The sequence below is a fragment of the Equus przewalskii genome, chromosome 23 (genome assembly GCF_037783145.1).
Source record: "Equus przewalskii isolate Varuska chromosome 23, EquPr2, whole genome shotgun sequence".
Lineage (NCBI taxonomy): Eukaryota > Metazoa > Chordata > Mammalia > Perissodactyla > Equidae > Equus > Equus przewalskii.
Window position 1 is genome coordinate 10,100,389 of NC_091853.1, and position 19,790 is coordinate 10,120,178.

The 19,790-nt window shown below is 47.3% G+C and overlaps 1 protein-coding gene across 5 annotated transcripts in view; it reads right to left on the reverse strand.

Annotated features, from left to right (window-relative positions):
* Positions 1 to 19,490, reverse strand: part of TNR (tenascin R) — a 405,138-nt gene extending 385,648 nt beyond the window's left edge. For 3 of the 5 annotated variants that reach the window (XM_070590958.1, XM_070590959.1, XM_070590956.1), the window contains exon 1: positions 19,033 to 19,490. The gene's annotated coding sequence lies outside the window, so the exon portion shown is untranslated. The remainder of the gene's footprint in view (positions 1 to 19,032) is intronic. The other 2 variants (XM_070590960.1, XM_070590957.1) reach the window with 2 other exon arrangements.
* Positions 19,491 to 19,790: the final 300 nt, after the last annotated feature.

Consider the following 19,790-nt stretch of genomic DNA (forward strand, 5'->3'; position numbering starts at 1 on the left):
GGTTTGCACAAAGAAGGACATTCTCCCCTCCCTGACCGTGTTTGGAGAAGGTAGATAGACAAAGCAGAATATGCTCTGTGACTGAGCAAACATTCTTTTTGTTGATAGTAGGTCAACAAATGCTTAGGCAAGATCTGCATTTGAGGTGTAGACTTTTAAAACTCAAAGTCAGGCCAATGATAAAGAATATAAGTGGAAAAGCAGAAAGAAAAATATGATCACAAATTATAACGAAGGCTGAGTATTTTTAAAATATTCTTATTTTTCCAAAACAGTTTATATAATAGCATGATATGAAGTCCTTTGAAGTGACACTGTTTTTCACTGAGGTAAGTCTGATATACAAATAACCCTTGATTATAGGCAAGTCAACAGAGAGGTGGAAGAGGGCGGGACTGTGGAAATCAGCTTGAATGAGCCCCAATGTGGCATGTGAGGAGTGACAGCTAAATGAAAATAAGGGTGTGAAGAGGCCATAGATCTATGCCAGACTGAAATGAAGATCCTCTCTACAGGACAGGTCGTGGATGACTCCAGAGGAAGAGACCAAGCAATGATAAGGGACTTGCTTAAGGAATAACAAGGGAACCCTAACGACAGCTTGACCTTGTTATCTACTAAACAGTCCATGTGGACCAAAAACTGGGGAATCTAGGGGCTGGCCCCATTGCCTAGTGATTAGAGTTCTGCATGCTCTGTTTTGGCAGCTGGGTTCATGGGTTTGGATCCTGGGCAAACACCTACACCACTTGTCAAGCCATGCTGTGGCGGCAACCCACATACCAAATAGAGGAAGATTGGCACAGATGTTAGCTCAGCAAAAATCTTCCTCGAGCCAAAAAAAAAAAAAAAAAAATGGCAAATCTTTTCTCAGGGAGTCATATATTGCCCAGAAATTTTGGATCTATGAGATTTTTGTTAAAAGTCCCAAATCTCTCCATAGTAACATTCAAGGACTACAATTTCCACAACAGTGCTTAGGGCCAACCAGATTAACTTGCTTAAAATCACAGCCAAGACTGAACCAGATCCCAGATCTATGTTTCTACCAAGGTGAGGGTCTCTGCAACTCACAAGATGACACACTGGTGAAGCATTCAGAAGGCAGCAATCACCCAGCACATTCTGGTGGAAAGAGCACTGTGCTGGCCATCAAAAGACCTCGTCCTGGCTTTATCACTGCTTTGCTATGAGACTTCCCACCACTGGCCTTGGTCTCCTTGTCTACAAAGTGAGAGAGTTGAATTAGATGCTTCCTAAGATTTCTCTAAATCCTAGGGAACAGATACTGCAAAGGTCCTGAGGTGCTGAGATTGATGTTTTTGATAAACCAATATGAGTAGAATACAGCGAATGTTAGAGAGAGGTATCAAATGGAAGTCAAAGAGATATGTAGAATTTTGCTGATCAGAGTAAGATATTTGAATTTTACTTTAAGTGTGGGGGAAATCAGTGGAGCATTTTAAGAAAGGAAGGAAGAAAATCTGATTTAAATTTTCAATAGATCACTTTAGCTTCAGTATAGATTGGCTCCGGGAGAGCCAATCCGAAACAAGTGCTATCAGGATCAAGAGTCGGGGGCTTTGCAGTGGTCCAAGTTGGGGGGGGGGGGTGGCATTAGTAGTAAAGCAAGGATTTGAAAAGTGCCTTAGAGGTAGAGGCAGCGGCACTTGCTGATGGACTGAACATGGAGTGGTGAGTGAGGAAAAAAGAAATAATGATGACGTCTAGGTTTTGTTTTTTTTTTAACTTGATCAACCAGCTGGATGTAGTACTTTTTACCAGGAAGAGGAAGACTAGAAGAACAAGCTTAGGACATCAATGAATCAGGAATTCTCTTTGGACACTTTAAGTTGGAGGACTTTATTAAATATCAAAGTAGAGATACCAGGTAGACTGTTGAGTTCTCTAAGCTGAGTTCCAGAAAGATGTCAGAGCTAAAAGCATAGATTCGGTAGCTATTGGCGTACAAGTGGTATGTGGCCACCTGCGGTGAACATGAGACTAGAGAAGAGAGAGAGATCCATGACTGAATTCTGGAGCCCTCTAACTTTTAGACATTGAGTACAGAAAGAGAAACCAGCAAAGTAGTGGCCCTTGGGATGGAAGGAAAACCTAAGCAGTGCATGTCACCAAAGCTTAGGGAAGATAGTGGTTAAAGGAGAGGAATAATTGCTCAATGATGCTGAGAGGCCAAGGATGAAAGTAACAGAGAAATGACCATGAGATTTGGCAACTTGAGGCCACCAGTGCCCTTGAGCTGTCTCTGTGGAGTGGTGACGTTGGAAGCCCAACTGGGCGAAGAGAGAATGGTAATGAGAATTGGGGACAGCAATGCTTTCAATAAGTTTTGCTGACAGCTGAGAAATAGAGTGGAACCTGGAAGGAGAGTGGAATCAGGAGAGGCTTTCATGTTTTTTCAAGTAGGAGACATCAGAGCACATTTATTTACTTACAGGAAAATGAAGTCGTGAGGGAGAAATAGAAGATTCAAGAGAGGAGTGGTGACCATTGCAGGAACAAAGTCCTCAGGAAGGGTGAGGTGATGAAGTCACAAGACAGGAGGAGGGTTGGCCTTTGTGAGGAGCAGAGTCATGACCCCCATGAGTAAGGAGGGAAGACTGAGAGGACAGGCACAGTGACAGCAAGAGGTGTGGAGTCAGTGGCAGGAAGATGAAGGAGTGCCTGTCTGTCAAATACCAGGTACGGTCATCAGCTGGAAGGCATTAAAAAGGGACGGTAGGCAGTCTTTGGAGAAAGGAGATGTAAAATTGTCATTTTGGAGAGTGGAAAAGTAAACGGATGAGGGAAATGTTGTGGAATTGCCAGACTGTTTCCAGCATGCACTTGAGATGTACAGTCATAACTGTAAAGCGACAGCAGGCTGCACAACGATCTATTCTTCTCTGGCAAAGTGTGGTTGTTCAGATGTGAGCATGGCCAGTAACTGGACTTAGCCAGGTTGGGGTTTTCCAGTTGAGTACAGGACAAGAGTCCTGAGAGGTTTTTGCAAGGGGTTAATGGTAAAGATGGAGGATGGACTCTAAGCCTGGTAAAATGAGGCGGTGGAGAGTGAAAAAGGCAGAGTCAGGGGCTCGGAGAGAGCAACGCAATTGTGAGGTCACTGGACTTGGAGTGCTAGAGCAGAAGAAAAGAGGAGTGGCCAGAATTGGGCAGCTCGTGGTCAGGACTTTGGAGCAGGTGCAGTTAATGGCACTGTCAAGGGCATGGAAATGGTCAGGGCGGTGGGTGAGCCCTCTGCTGCCCTCATTAAAGTTTGAGAGAGCCATCCCCTGATTCCTGAGCTGTGTATTACCTGTCCTTACAGAGGAGCAGAGAGGTGGTTTCTAACAGGCATAATTTAAGGGACATTTCAGCAGCCCCATCACCCAAAACATCTCTGTGGAGGCCTGCAACTGGTTTCTGACATTCTGCTATTAAAGCTTCCTTCATTTCTCTCCTCTCCATTCCATAAGTGCCACCACCTAACCTATTAATTCATTACCAGTCGTTTATACATAGGTGTGATTTAGCGGCTCAGACCCTTTCAAGTAAGACAGCAGCGGGCTGCAATCCAATTTTAGTAGGCTGCAGGGCATGGCTTTTAGGGAAGAATGGGAAGAGGCGCTCCTGCAAAGGAAAGGGGGTTAGGAACTAAGCATTTGTTAAGCACCTACTATGAGCCAGGCTCTGCTCCAAGAGCTTTGCCTATGCAATGTCATTTGAGATGCTGTCATTTCCTCCTATTTATGCAACAGGAGGGCTCAGAGAGAAATGTGTGTCGTTTGCCCAAGCCCCACAGCTAACGAATGATGAAGCCCGGGTCTGAAGTCAGAGCTGCAGAGCCTGGGAGAGGGGTTTGGATGGGAGGGAGAAGCATTTAAAAGGAGAAATGCAGGGGCCGGAGGCACATCTTGGCTAACCTCACAGCCCTCGCCTTCCAGCTCTCTTCCCGAGGCCCTAGAACTGTGCATGTGGCTGTTTTTTCCACTCTCCTTAGGAGGTTGTTCCTTGAACAGTTGTTACACCCTTCCGGGTTTTTTTAAATGATAATTTAAATGTTTATTAGGTGCTCAGCCGCAGTATAAATACCCCTATTTGAATTGCTGACACACAAATCAATAGGGAAGCACTTTCTCGGACCGGAGCCCTGGCATGGGTGCTCCCAGCCGCATCCTCTCTCCTGAAGAGAAGGAGTTGAAGAAACAGAGCAGACAATCTTCTTAAACAAGCCACAGCTGAAGGAAACAGAATGAGCATTCAAGGTTTCTGCTCTCAGGGCTCTTCTTTCTTTGGCTGTCTATCCCTCATTCTCACTGAACAATCTCACCATTAACCTCTGGACTACCAATCAGAGTGATGTCATCTTTACGGGGGGAGTAGAGAAGGCAGCATGAGTGGCGGAGAACTGGCCTCGTGTTTTTACACTGAGAGCCAAACAGCACTCCCCAGTGTCTCCCAGAGACAAGGGATCCGGGGTCTGCAGGCCCCATCCGCCCACCTCCAAGTCTCCACGATCACTCCCTGGCTCGAGATCTTGCAGTACAAGATATGGTTAAAATAAAAGAATATCTTAATGGTGAACAAAATTTGGTTAGGCTGCACCTTTAGTTCTCTGATGAAAGAGGAAACAAGTTTGCACGCTACAATACAGCTTAAGATTTCACACCTACAGCACCCAAGCAGGTGGTAATTCTCCCCATGGGTATCCCAAGAGGAAGGCCCAAATTCCAACCTCCTTCTTTAGTATCATCTTCCAAGATTCTCACCACCGCATCACCATGACCCAATGATCCTGTGTTCCAGCTACATCACAGTTAACTTTCAACATGCCCTTTTATGACTCTGAGCCTTTGCATATGCTGTTCCTTCTACCTGGAGTGCCCCTTTTCTGTTCTCTGGTTGGCAAAGGCCTATGCACCCTTAACACACAGCCCACCTATCATCTCCTCTGCGGAGCTTAATGAGATACCCCAAGCAGCATGAGTCACCCCACCCCACCGCTTTCCCCCTTCCCCCCCACCACACACACAGCTTATTCCCAGATGTTAGCACTTCATTATGCTGTGAGGTAGTTCCCTATCTTTGTGCCTTCCCCTCTACCCCAGCCAGACTGGGAGATCCTCAAAGACAGGGAGCCATGTCTCATCCAACTCCACATCCAGCCATTAACACAATGCCTGGCTCAGAGTCGGTCTTTGGCAACGTCTCGTTGAAGTAGGGAGTACTGGATGAAGACCCATTCATTCATTCACTCAACAAATATCTGCTCAACACAGTGTTCCAGGCTAGGAATGTGACTGTGAATAAGACAGAATTCTTAAGTCATAAGACACAATAAGTCCCTATTCTCAGGGAGCTTACATTCTACTGAGAGGAGATAGATAATAAGGAAGAAATCAAATAAATATATATTGTGTTGGCTGGTAATAAATGTGACAAATAAAAATAAAGAGAGTGACAAGGAGAGCTATTTTATTTTGATATTATTATTATTTTTTTTTTACCTCTCCCTTTCTCTCCCTCCCCCTAGCCCCTGGCAACCACTTTTCTACTCTGTTTCTACGACTGCAACTTTTTTTAGATTTCCTATGTAAGTGATATCATGCAATATTTGTCTTTGTCTGATTTTTTTCACGTAGCAGAATGCCCTCCAGGTTCATCCATGTTGTTGCAAATGATAGCATGTCCTTCTTTTTCAAGGCTGAATAATATTGCATTGTACATATAGACATATATGTACCACATCTTCTTTAGCCACTCATCCGTTGATGGGCACTTAGGTTGTTTCCATACCTTGGCTATGATGAATAATGCTTCCTTGAACATGGGAGCTCAGATACCTTTCAATATAGTGATTTCATTTTCTTCCGATATATACCCAGAAGTAGGATTGCTGGACTTATGGTAGTTCTATTTTTAATTACTTGGGGAATAGCCATCCAGTTTTCCACAGTGGCTGTACCAGTGTACATTCTCACCAACAGTGCACAAAGGTTCCCTTTTCTCCACATCCTCACCAGCACTTGCTATCTCTTGTCTTCTTGAAAAAAACCATTCTAATCAGTGTGAAGTGGTATCTCACTGTGGTTTTGATTGGCATTTCCCTGATGATTAGAGATGTTGAGCACCTTCTCATATATCTGTTGGCCATTTGTATGTCCTCTTTGGCAAAATGTCTACTTAGGTCCTTTGCCCATTGTGTTATTTGGTGTTTTTGCTATTGAGCTGTATGAGAGCTTTGTATATTTTAGATATTAACCCTTTATTGGATTTGTGGTTTGCAAATACTGTCTCCCATTCCATAGGTTGCCTATTCATCTTGTTGATGGTTTCCTTTGCTGTACAAAAGCTCTCTAGTTTGTTGTAGTCCCATTTGTTGATTTTTGCTTTTGTTGCCTTTACTTTTGGTGTCAAGGAGAGCAATTTTAGATGAGATTATTAGGATGGGCTTCTCTGTAGAGGTAACGTTTGAGGCTACTGGCCTGCGGGACACGGGCTTCATGTTCCTTTGCTGGTGGTGGAACGAGGTGGGAGCTGGTCCCTGTGGAGAGGCTGTGATGAGTGACTCGGGTCCCCAAGATGGCTGGCTGGGGAGGCAGGAAAACCAAGACAATCTGGCCCAAAGGAAACTCGGCTGCCATAGCGTTCAGCATTAATCTAGTGAGGGAGCTATCTCAGGACACATGTAGAAATGAAAGGACTGAAGAGCCTGGTGCCAAAGCCTCTGCAGGACACCCCAGCCTCTGCCCAGTACCCCCAGAGATGCTACAGAGGCCACGGAAGCGGGTTCTGTCTTCTGGGCATCTGGGCAGAGGGTCTTCTCGATCTCTGTGAGTTCAGTTACCAGCCCAGTCACAGCACAACAAAAAGGGCTAGAAATGATTAAACCCAAGCTGCAAGAGTCGTGATCTCAGTTTTGTCACTTGCCACCTGTGCTATCTTGGACAAGCCACTGCAACTCTATATATAGTCATTCCCCAATCTGTGAAATGGGAGTAATTCATGAGTCATTTTGCTCTCCTTCACAAATGGCTGTGCAGATCAAATGTGATATATATAATTGCGCTATGAAAATCACAAAGCACAACAAAAACGCAAGAAATTATCGCTACTGGGGAAAGTGAATCAACATTTATTGAATATCTATTAATTGCCAGGAGCCCCGTTGATGTTACCTTATTCACTTTTCACAAAATTCCTCAGAGGTATTGTCATCCTCATGTTAGAGCAGAGGAAACAGGGGCTCAGAGAGGTTCAGTGACTTCACCAAGGGGGCAGAGCTAGGCAGAACCAAGACCCAAGATGAGGTCAACTACCTTCAGAACTGACATTCTTTCTCCCTCCCTGCGTCCTCATGCCTGTGGGAGATTGACCCAAGCTTGGGATGGATTCTCTGCCCTGAATCACCCCTCCCAGAGCTGGGATGTGCATTGCCCCCAAGTTCCCCCTCAGCCCTGATGCAAGAACTAAACACTAGCCTCTAACCAAACCTGCACTGGGGTGCCCAGGCCTCTCCTGTGCCCAGTGCTTCTATTCTGGGATGAGGCTGCCTCTTGCTCAGTCTGCCACTGCGTCTGGCACATTGTGGGGGGGCTCTAAGTACTGCACGGCCCACCTGCTCCTTTGGCTGATGCTCTGCCGCCATCTCCATCTCTGACTACAGAGCAGGGATACGCCTGGGCTACACTGAACTTCCCTATGTCCCCGGCCAACACTCCCTGCCTCCCCTGCAATCTTCTGGTGGTCCTGGCTGCCAGGTGTTCAATTTAAGTCCCCACAGCTGAACAAGGAACCTCAACAGGAACAAATGGGGCTTCACTGCATCTGCCCGCCACGCTCTTCCCAGCTGGACCGATCATTTGAGGATCCGTTACAGGAACTCCATTTTGCACAATCGCAGATGAGAGTTAAAAGAAGTGGCCCACAAGTGAATGGGTAGTTACAAGTGTGGCCCATATAATCCCTGAAGTGGATAAACCACAAAGCAAATGAGGCATTTGTGGACAGATGAGAACTGACACCTCCTTGTGAGATCGGGTGAAGGAAAATGCATTGACAAAAACTCACCTGCTCTGAGCTGGATTCTTTTCTCATCCTGAAGGAGTTAGATGAGGTTTTGCTAAAAAAAAAAAAAAACCAGAATGACTCCCCAAAGGAGGGGGAGTGGAAGAAGTGACAGCCCTGAGCGCCTGGGAGACATAGTGACTGCTCTGGTCTTATTTTTAAACTGAACTTAGTGATCCAAACCAAGCTTGTGAGGACTATGACTGTCCAGTTTTTGCATCTCTCTCTGGCAACAGGGAACCTGGGCAGTTTCTGAGTGATGCTCAGGATAGCATGGTCACTAAGTGCACAGAGTTTCTGGGTTCAAATCCTGGCTCTGCCATTTACTGTGTGTCTTCAGGCAAATTAAATAATCTCTCTGTGCCTTAGTTTTCCCATCTTTAAAATGGAGATAATAATAGGAGCTGCCTCAGAGGTGGCTGTATAGATTTAGTAAGTTTCTGTGTGTAGAGTACTCAGATTACTGCCTGGCAATTGTTCCTATCATGTAGGTGTTAGGATTTATTACGCTGCTGAAAAAGAGACCAGGAGCTATTTGGGACCCAGCTGGTGATTTTTGGACCCAGGAGATCCTAAACATTCTGGAAGCGGGTCTTGGTAACCACTGCCCACAGCTCTTCCCTCATCACTGACAGGATCTGGTCAGGCCAGTTGCCAAGCCTAGCTGGGTTGAGACGCAAAACTTCAGAAATGAAAAAGCTATTTTATACCCTTTCTGGCAGCCTTTTGCCTGCCATTGGTGAAGAGCCCCTTCAGCAACATTTCACCTAAAGAACTTGAAAGGAAAGGGGCAAAACGTGTCAAGGAGCAGAAGCCGGTCTCCTCCCAGGGCTCCCACAGTGGCAGAGTCGGGGCATGTCAGGTAGGGTCCCCTGGCCCCGCTGTGAAATGCGGTCACCAAAGGCCCACAGGACCCCGCCCGGAAAGCATGGAAGCAACAGAAAGATGCGTGTGCAGAGAGAAAGCTCCGTACTCCTCCATCTCCTGCTCTCCAGCCACAGAGAAGCCATGCCACAGGCGCCTGGGAGGGGACCCCTGTGGGTCAGAGGGAGGATGCTGCCCAGGAAGCCACCACAGGCCCTCTTGGTGGCTTTCTTCCCTTTCCCTCCCACTCTCCAAGGATGGCAGCCTGAGCTTTTCCTTCTCAACAAATTAAGCCAATAAAATACAAATGAAAAAAGGGGCGGGGGTGGGGAGGAGGGCATGGCACCCTTATTTTGCATTTTAATATCTCTTGCACTGTGCCTCAGCCATTTTTAATAAGAGATTGACAGATAGTGGTCCCCTCCCCACCCCGCCCCACTCAGTTCATATCAGAGTCCAGATCAATAGCACCCTTTCTTCTCCTCCAGAATATTCCACTTGGCCCCTCTCTTGGATGGAGGGTGACCCAGGAGTGAAACCCACATCTTTGGCATGATCTGCTGACCTCTTGAGGGTCAGGTCTGGAAGGGCACGTGCTCCCCGGGGAACCCTACCCCAGGTGGGCAGCATTGCTCCTCTGATCTCTCCAGGGAGCCATCTGCAGGGCAGACAGCCCAGCCCCAGGCAATCCCAGAGAGATAAGGCCTTTCTTATTTGGTCAGTTAACCTTCTCTGGAGTGGCTGCCCCAGGCTTTCTGGCCCTGAGGCCTCTGCAGGACTGGGGAGAGCTGGCAACCAGATGAAAAGAGAGTGGTCCACTGCCTGTCTCAGGCCTCCCCAACCCCGTGGGGAGAATGACTGTCAAAGGAGCCACGTGACCCCTAACCTCCACCCTCGAAACGTACCCCTTCTGCCAGAGACATTTCCACCTGGAAAATTCTATTGACTGAAGACTTTCCATGTGCTCAGGGCTTTTAGGAGCCTTCTCATAGAAAATGACACCTCGTTTAACCCACACTGCAGTTCTGAGAGGTAGGAACTATTTATCTTATGGGCAAGGAAATGGAGGCTCAGAGAAGTCAAATGATTTCTCCAAGGCCACACAGCCAGTCAGTGGCAGTGCCAGGATTCAAACCCTTGTCTGGCAGGGTTTCACCAAGCATTTCTGCCAGCCCAGCATGGGCAGTAAGGGGACTCAAGGCAGGCAGGGAGAGACACGCCAGGCGTGGGGCCGGTCCTCACTGGCCCTGCAGTCTCGTTGCTGGATTCCATCTGGAGCGATGAGAGGCCGAAACCTGGCAGCTTCCGAGGCAGATGAAAAGCCAACCTTCCTCAAATTGTTTTATTTAAAGCCAGACTCCTGACTGTTTGAAGCCTCTTGATTTTGGCAGTGCTTTTTCCTCGTTCTCTTTTTCCTCGCTGCTTTTAAACAGCCCTCGCAGATAGGGGAAGGCCTCGTTGCTGGGGGCCTCGCTCGCAGATGCTCGGAAGACCTTCTGCCTCTCCCACCCCCGCCGGCTGCTCCCGAGCTGCAGCTGGGCCGCGTGGGAGCCTGTGGGCACGGCGCTCTCAGCTGGAGGAAGGCAGGAAGCCCTGAACTGCTCTGCACCTGACGTCTAGAAACAGATGAAGTCTTCTGCTTTTATAGTGATTTCACCGGCATTAAACTTCATTTATACCTCTATAAATATATATGGCTTTGAACGGGAGGCTTATGGCTGGCTTTATAAGTTCCGTCTCCCTAAGGCACGGACTGGGTCACCGCAAGGAGCCAGCCCCTTCTAGACCGCGTGGCCTCTGCCCTTTCCAACAGAGCCGTTTGCAGGGCTCTCCTCGGCTATTCGGGCCTTGCCCCTCCTGCTGGTGGGGCTGCTGGCCCGGTGCTCTGCTCTCCCTGTCTGTACGCGCCCACCGCTCTCGGGCGAGGCTGCAGGGGCAGGGGGCTGTCATCTCTCTGCACCTGTTGCTTGGCCCCAGCCCCACTGTCAACCTTGGTACTGACAAGCTCAGAGGAGACAGCAGAACAGGCCGGCAAACCTGCTCTAGTAAGGTATCTGTTTTACAGAACTCCGTTTAGATCAACAGATCACCCACCAGATGCAGGCCCTCGCTGGCTGCGGGGTTTACCCCACCATGTGAGGCCGGCAGAGCTCCTCTCCTGAGGGCTTGCTGAGATAAATTTGAGGTAATCTATATAAAGTCAAGCCCTTGAAATTGCACGCCATCAAAAAACTCAAACAATTACTCTAGCCCAGCCAGGAGGTAGCTGTTAGATGTTCTTCTTATGGAAAACATAATTATAAAGGAAGAGAAAATGTTTCATAAATAAAACTCAGAATGGCAGAAGAATCTGGAGGGAGGGCAAGGCGAGAGAACTCGGATCCAAACGTGGCTGGTCTCCAGCTGAGCGTGGAATGGGGCTCAAAACACGGGGTCTCCTTAAGGCTCAAATTAATGTCAGTCTGGTACAGTTTCCAGGCAATTAATTGGCAAGAGGCATCTTTCAGATATTTTTAAATACCAGCCTGCCGGGCTCTTGGTGCTAAAGGAGGAGAAGAAAAAATAGCCAACACATGCTCCTAAAATCAAGGTGATGTAAAACAAGGGCCAGCCCAGCCCATTAGCACTTGAGGAGAATATAAAATCCAGGTCAGCCCAGATAATTGTTAGCTTGTTAAAATGCCAAGTACCACTGGCTGCCCCCAGCCCCGGGGACACAGGAAACAGCAGGTGGCACACTCGCTCTTGCTCTGCCAGATGCCATCCTAGGCACCTGCACCCCATTTAATTGTCGTAAAAACCCTTTGAAGAAGATATGCTTGGGACAGGCCTGGTGGTATAGCAGTTAAGTTCACGCACTCTGCTTCTGTGGCCTGGGGTTCACAGGTTCAGGTCCCAAGCACAGACCCAGCACCACTCGTCAAGCCACGCAGTGGCAGCACCCCACATAAAATAGAGGAAGATTGGCACAGATGTTAGCTCAGCAACAATCTTCCTCAAGCAAAAAAAGGAAGATTGGTAACAGATGTTAGCTCAGGGCCAATCTTCCTCACCAAAAAAAAAAAAAAGACATGTTCATTTCTGTAGGCTTTTTTGGGGTGGGGAGGGTGGGTGGAGAGGCCCTGATGAGGAACCTCAGATTGAGACAGATAAATTATGGCCCAAGGGCACAAGGTCCTGAAAAGGGAGAGCAGAAATTTGAAGCCAAGCATCCTGGTAATAAATCCCCAGGTCTTGCTTCTTGCTGCATGCGTGACCCAGGGTGGGAAAGGGTGCAGCAGAGAGGAGTGACAGAGCTTGGGCTCTGCTTCAAACAGACCAGGTTCAAAACCAGCCCTGCCACCTGCTAGCTGTGTGTCCTCAGGCGAGCTATTTAGCCTCTCTGAATTCAGGAGCTTTGTTTCCCTCATCTGTGTGTTCTCTGCGGTCTTCTTTGGGAAAAGCAACTATTTCAACTCAAGCTGTGCCATGACCAGAGTCTCCCTTTCCCATTCGGCTGGAGACGAGGGTTTCCCTTGCCAACCTTCCTCCTGGGTTGTTGTGAGGATTGACTAAGAGGAGGTATGGACAAGACCTAGCAGAGCGCCTTCCACACAGGCGCCTCCAGCAAATGAGAGCGGCTGGTTCCCATGACCGTGAGAAGCAGGCGAGATAGTGGACTGCACGGCCTGGTCTAGTGCCTGGCACATTGTGAGACACTCCATTATTATTACTGCACAAGGGAAACAAGCGTGGGAACTCCTATACCATTTGCTCCTGGTTCGTGAGCTGAACCAGCAGCAAATGAGACCGTTTATATCGGGCCTACTATGTGCCAGGTCCTGTGTGGGACTCTCCCAGCCCCCGTAGAACAGGTAATCTAGATGGAGAGGTACTTGGATTTAGCAATAATGCAAGATGTAAAATTCCTCTAAAAGTGCTTAAGAAAAATCACAAGGGAGCCATCATTAATTGCCAAACAAATGATAAAGCAAAATAAGACAGCGGTTACAGCACAGGCTTCGAATCCTGGTTTGAGTCCCTGCTGTGTCACATCTTAGCTGTAAAAAGTTGAACAAGTCACTTCCATCAACATGCCTCAGTTTCCTCATCTGTAAAATGGGGTAACCGTATATGTGTTAATGTTTTAGTGACTAAATTACACAAAGTATTTAAGTGCTTACTAATAGTTATAACAGGAAACATTTATTAAGGGCATTCTCGGTGCCAAGCACTTGGCCAAAGCTCATAGCAAGCACTCAGTCAATGTTGGCTGGTATTATCATTAAGCAATAGAAAGATCCAAGCTGCCAGGGCCCAGGAACGTGAATTCTTACGTGCACTAGAATCAAAGACCAAATTCCAGCCCAGAGATGTTGCCAAGCTGTCATCAAATGGTAGCCATTCTAGGGTGATACTGTTATGGGATCAGTGTTCTAAGCTTTTTCCTCTTTCATACCATGGTATGATGAGGACACACCCAGAATAATAGAACCATGAATTCCTCCTGGGTCCTGTAATACCCTTTATTGAGTCATCTACAGCCAGAGCATAAGATGCTATCATAGCAGCCAAGTGGGGGAGGGCTTGGGCAGTGCCTGTTCTAAGGACATGGGTCCCTAGGAGGTCACGGCAAGAATCCGTCAAAAACTGTACTGAGTCTGTTGGCTCATTGATCCCTGACCCCACAACTCCTTCTCTCATTGTGGAGTCTCACCTTATAATAAGTAAGCTGGGAAGGACCAGGAGACAGGCCCATCAAAGATGAGAGCTGGGCTCTCCCTGTCTCCTGGTACCTCTCTGAGGTAAGACTGGGGCACTTAAAGTGGGGAATAGAGGAGGGTTTAGGATCCTAGTCTACTTGAACTGTATCTTTTGAACAGTTAACAATGAGGGCCAGAGTACGCGAAACAGACCCCACTCATGTGGTTGGCGGGGGAGTGCACCTGCCCTCCTTATCCTCCTCGACTTGCCTCCAGGAAGTTACCTGCTTGGTCTTCACAGGCAAGGGGAAGAATTTCAACTCCAGAGACCAGAGTCTCCTGTTCCCACTTGGTTGGAGAGCAAAGCAGAGGGAATTGGCCAGAATTAAAGGAGGGGAAGAGGAAAAACTCAAAGGTCCATCAAGGGATTAATGGACAAACAAAATGTGGTCCAAACATACAATGGAATATTATTCAACCTTAAAAAGGAAGGAAAGCCTGACACATGCTGCAACATGGATGCACCTTGAAGACATTATGCTGAGTGAAATAAGCCAGGCACAAATATGGAATGATTCCACTTATATGTGGTACCAGGAGTAGTCAAATTCGTGGAGATGGAAAGTAAAGTGGTGGTTGCCAGGTGCTAGGGAGGAGGGGAATGGAGGGTTACTGTTTGATGGTTACAGAGTTTCAGCTTGGGAAGATGGAAACGTTCTGGACATGGATGGTGATAATGGTTGCACAACAATGTAAATATATTTAATGCCACTGAACTGTACACTTAAATAATGGTTACAATGGTAAATTTTATGTTATGTATACAAAGGAGGGAAAGAGAAGAGGGCAAGGCTGCTTAAATTCCCTTTGCCAGCTGACATAATCGTTACTTGCTGTGTATCAATAAAGTTCTAAATGTATCAATAAAGCTCTGGTCCAAAGTCCTGTTCCAAGGTAAAGATGTAGTGATGCTTATTTTTGGTTGGAAAATAGCTTTTAAACACCTCTGTTCCAGTTTCCCCTTCCCATTGAACTTGCTCTTCAGATGATACTCCAGTTACGTGGGGAATCTCATCTGATCTTTATTAACACAGCCTATAGTCAAGAGGAGGCAAAGGTGTTTCTTTGCACTTCTCCCAATTCATCTACTGGAATTGGCTTTGTGGAGATTATTCAAATTTTGCATTTCTGCACAAACTTCTGCCTAGACGTTAGTGAATCCTCACTGTGGCTGTTCCCTAACTTGCCGTGACCCAGTGGCTTAGTAATGCGCTCTTGCCTCTGTGGCACCCCAGCCGGGAGAGCTGACTCAGGAAGGAGCCTTCCCATAACTGAGCCGGCTGGGTGCATTCTCTGAGGCAGGCAATCCCGCAAAGGGGCAGAGCCTGAGAAGGAGGTGCTCCGGGACAGGGAAGTAACGTCTCAGAGCAGAGGGAGGCAGAGGACATGTTTTCCCACCAAGCATGTAAGCAACTCTATGACCTACTTGGACAAATTTTGAGGTCTACTAAAGACTCCGATATACTGGTTGATCTGCTAGAAGCTCTGATTTTTCAGTTGAGGACCTCATGTTCGAATTGTGCACAAAATGCCCCATCTCTAGCCAACATTCCCTGAACACAGAGCATCTACAGATACAGAGTGAGAGAGAATTGGACAAGCAAGGTATCAGGACTGGTTATGTATGTATTGCGTGTGTACATATATATTTACCAATTACATATATATATGTGTGTGTATTTGTATATTATATATATATATTTACCAAAGTCATCAAAACCTTGTGATAACTCCTCTGTCTCTTCATTGTAAAATAGAAGAGACCCCATGCCCCAGCCTACAACTAGGGATGGGAGCAGGATGAATGGAGACATCCCTGGATGGAGTCATGATAGTATGATGGTACAAGAGTCTCTGCAAAGCATCTTCTGGTTCTAAAGCCACTCTTGAATAAGGAAGAACTGGCAGCTTCTCAGCCACAAACTTTTTGGACAGAGCTGAATTTCACGGCATAACGTCTCCTCAGTGAACTCTCCTCTCTCTTTCCCTAGTAAGCTCACGTGGATATTCTTTCCTCACTTCACCCTCCTGGAGCCCATATGGGATGACTCATGCCCTGCCACCTCAATGCTGAATTCCAAGTTTTTAATAGAAATTTCAACATCATCTCCATGCGCTGTACCATCAAATAACTCAGGTTCAGCGCAGAGGTAGGGGCCTGCAGGGGCTTCCACAGTTCCTATTTGGACTTTATTGTGACTTATACACACTTGAAATAACCACTTGACTTCCCAACATCATGACCATAAACTTGGATGAAGAATGCACCCCTCCCCAACCCTGTCTGCCACCTACCCTACAGTGATAGCCTCAGACCTCTGAAATGTTCTTTTAAAAGTCTAGGTTCTACATGACACATCTATTAAGTAACACATTAAGCAATATATTTCCACTGCAAATTGGAGCAGTGGAAGCTGTGGTGAGAGAAGTCAGAAAGTGACTGGGTTTAGAGAGGGAAAGATTGATTGGAAAGAAGAACAAGGGAACTTTTTATATCTTATTTGGGGTAGTGGTCAAGTGGGTGTACACAATTGTCAAAACTTACTAATCTGAATACTTAAGATCAGTGTGTTTTCTTACATGCAAACTACACCTGAATTCTTTTTAAGTAAATTAGGGGGGAAAAAAAGGAACAGTGGCACTCACCAGGTAAAAGATGGCAACCTGTGGCTGTAGGAAATAGGGCAGGATACCAACCTTCTCCTTCCCTCCACCTTCTCCCACATCTCTTGTATTACCAGATCTCAAAGGCAGCCCATCAGAGTTGCTCCTGCTCCATGAGTAAGGGCTGGATATGAGAACATGATGGCTTTCTCTCCAAAATGCTGACCAGACATGAGGGCTAGGGCTGCCAGGGGAGTGGAGGTTTTGGATGTGGGGTGGGCTTGTGTCCAGTCTCCCACTCCTCTCCTAGGAGTTTCTGTGGCTACTCAGAGTCCAGCTCTCCTGCTCCTCAATCATCCTCCCCACATTCTGAGCCTCAGAGAACTGGATAGAGGTCTCCCAGAGAAGACTTGGAGGAGAGCAAAGTCATCAAACACCTAAAGCCAAGACATACATGGCAATCCGTCCCACAAGGGTGCCTTCAACTGGGATTTCTGGGGCAAGGTGAGTGTGGCAATCAGGTGTGTGACATCAGTTCAGCCTGGAGGCCACCAGCCTGGGGTTCTCTCTTCACAGTAAGCCCAGAGAGGTCTTCATCTGGCTCCTAGCCATCTTATTGGCTGAGAACCTAAGGCCAGCAACACCTTGAGACTCCTGGCTGATCCTCACTCTTCACCAGGGAGAAGCCAGTGCTCCACACTGAGTTCACTAAAAAGCTTCGGTTGCAAATCTATCCACTGGGGAGCAATCCATCCCTGCTCTCCCACACGTGAGCATTTATGCATTTCACAGGTGACGAGATATTAGGAGAACAGAAATTCTATTTCCACTTTTGTTACCCTCTGGCCTACCACTTTAAGTGCCTATCTGTCCCCATTTATTAAATGGGCCCAGTAATGGCACTGAGCACTTCTTTCAGAGAGAATTTAATGGCATTACTGAGATAATTACCACTACGTATGGTGACTTCAGTAATAGACAGTGGCTTTGGATAGGGTCCACTGCAAGGGCATGGATTTTTTTAAGCCTTCAGGCTTAAAATTCATGCAGAAATCTATCCATTCTCTTGTTCAAATTCGGAGATTTTAAGAATGAGAGAAGTTGGGAGAGTTGAAATATGAATGAGTCAGTGTTGGTTTCTGATGCTCTGCTTTGTCTATTTCAGTCTTTTTTCCCTACCATTACAACCTCTGACTTCACTCTTTTCCTCTCTGCATTGTACTTCCTGCCATTCTAGGGAGAGGCTGAGGTTTCTGGATCCAATGGCAAGCATTTAAAAAAAAAAGACAGCGGTACCATTTCACTCAGGACTATGTTTCTTATCCAGAAGGCTCCCCAACCAGAGGCAGAGACTATTTTGTTCAGCTTAGAGGAGGGGCCCAAGGTGCTGAATTAAAAGCAAGACAGAGAGTCACCACTCAAGTTCATTGGCAGTTGGAAGGAGTGAACCCCCACACCTCTACTCTCTCCTGTCCCAACATACTTGAAGGAAGTGACCAGAACCTTAAATAGTTAGGGGCCAGTCAAAGCAAGGTTTGCTTTTACAAGAAGCGACATCTCTTTAAAATAGCCCCCTGGGATGCTGGCTCCATAGAGACTTTGAGATTGAAGGAAGTCCCCAGCACCACTTGTTGAATGGCCCCACCCAAGCAAGTGTGGCCAGGACTGAAGAAGGGTGCAGGTAGATAGTGTCTCCAAGGCAGAACCAACACAACTTCAGGGAATTATTGAACATATTTCAGAGAGGCAGGAAGCAGAGGAGCTGGAGGAGCATCTTGCAAAGAGTCATAGCAATGAAGCCTAAAGTAATGTTGAGCCCATTTGTGGAGCCTCTCAGTACTGAAGGACATAGCACTACTTCAAGCCTCCCGAGTCAGGTTTACTTCTGCTTCCCCAGACATATGGAGACAAACCTTTCTCCTGAGCTGTCTTTCACTGGCAGAAAAGGCAGAATAGACTTTGTCCTCTTTCCAACCATACATAGTCAAGGATGACAGAAAAGCAGAGGGCACTTCCTGCCTCCTTGCAAATGTAGTATAATCCACATGGGCCAGCCTCTGCAAAGCTCAAGATACTGACGCTTTCCTACCACCATGAAGTCAGGGGGACCTCAGCCCCAACCTGATGTTCACCTGTTGCACCTGGCCACTGGCCACGGATTCATACTAAGAGAGAAAGCAAAAGGTCAGATTGGGCTCTCTCCACAGCAAGAGCCCAGAGAATCCTGGGGAAATTGACATTTTAAAAATCACCTCCTCCGGAGCTGTCTCAGAAGAGCATAACTTTTAACTCTACCCCCACTCCCAACCCCCCAGACTTTCCTTGAAACACTTTCCCTCCATGATGGCCTGTTGGGAAAGAGTTAAAGAAGGTGCGTGACTAATTCCCCAAATCCTCCCTCTTATCTACATAGAAAAAGAACAGTCCTACATGGAAACACACAGAAACCCACTGGCAATTTAGCTCAGACCTCACCTGTCTTATGCAACAGCACAAACACACACACACACACACACACACACCCATAAGGCCATAGTCCACATCTACCTTTAATGAGGCAGACATAGTTTTGCACCTTTCTTTTCCCTACGCAGAAACCGGCTCGACTGGCAGCAGAGAGACAGATGTAACCTTAGTGCCAAACGCCTTGCGGGAACACACAGAGACACACAGGAGCCGATTGCATCTCATAGCTCTCCGTGGTGCTGAAATCACGCTAGCACGGAAATCGAAGGAGCAAGTGCGCTGGACTTACCGGGGCTGGGGGTGGGCGGCAGGGGAACGAGAGGAGCTTCCTGCGAAGAGAATTCTTGTCTGTTCAGGCTGGAGCCAGCTGATGCACTCACCTAGAGAACCCACCTCTCTCTTCTGTTCCCTTCCTCCTTTTCTGGGAGGAAGTGAGGAGGCTCTATGAAAGAAATGAAACCCCAGCTGGCAGGGCTAGAGTGGAAGGAGAAAGAGGAGGCAACCAAAATAAGATCAAAAAGTCAGGTGGCTTTACTCCACTAGTGGTAATTCCTTGGGTCAGGGAGGACCCCTCTTCTCTCACTCTCTGTGTCTGTGCCTTTCTCCGTCTCTGCGTGTTGAGCCAACAGCCTTAGCACAGTCGGTTCCTGCCTCTGACGTGAAAGAGACGAGGAAGCCTGGGACTGCTTTGCTGTCTCTCTCTCACGCGCTCTCTCTTTTCCCCTCTTGGTGAAATTTCAGCAGCATGATATTTTTTTTAAGCCTCCGTTTTTTCCATCCCCCTACAAGCAGCCCCCTAGTGGACAGAAAAGAAAAACATCCTGATTCCTCTTGAACAGTCTAGATTCAGACACAGGAACACTCCCTGTACCCACAAACTCTTGGGGACTGCTTCTGCACATACAGGGTCCTGTACAGCCAGCGTCTCCCCTCTGGCCAACCCAGACAGGAAGGGAGAGGGAGGTGGAGGAAGGGGGAGAAGATCCTTTGCCGATGATTGCAGAAGAATGCACTAGGATGGGGGGAGGGGTTGGGGAGACAATGTTT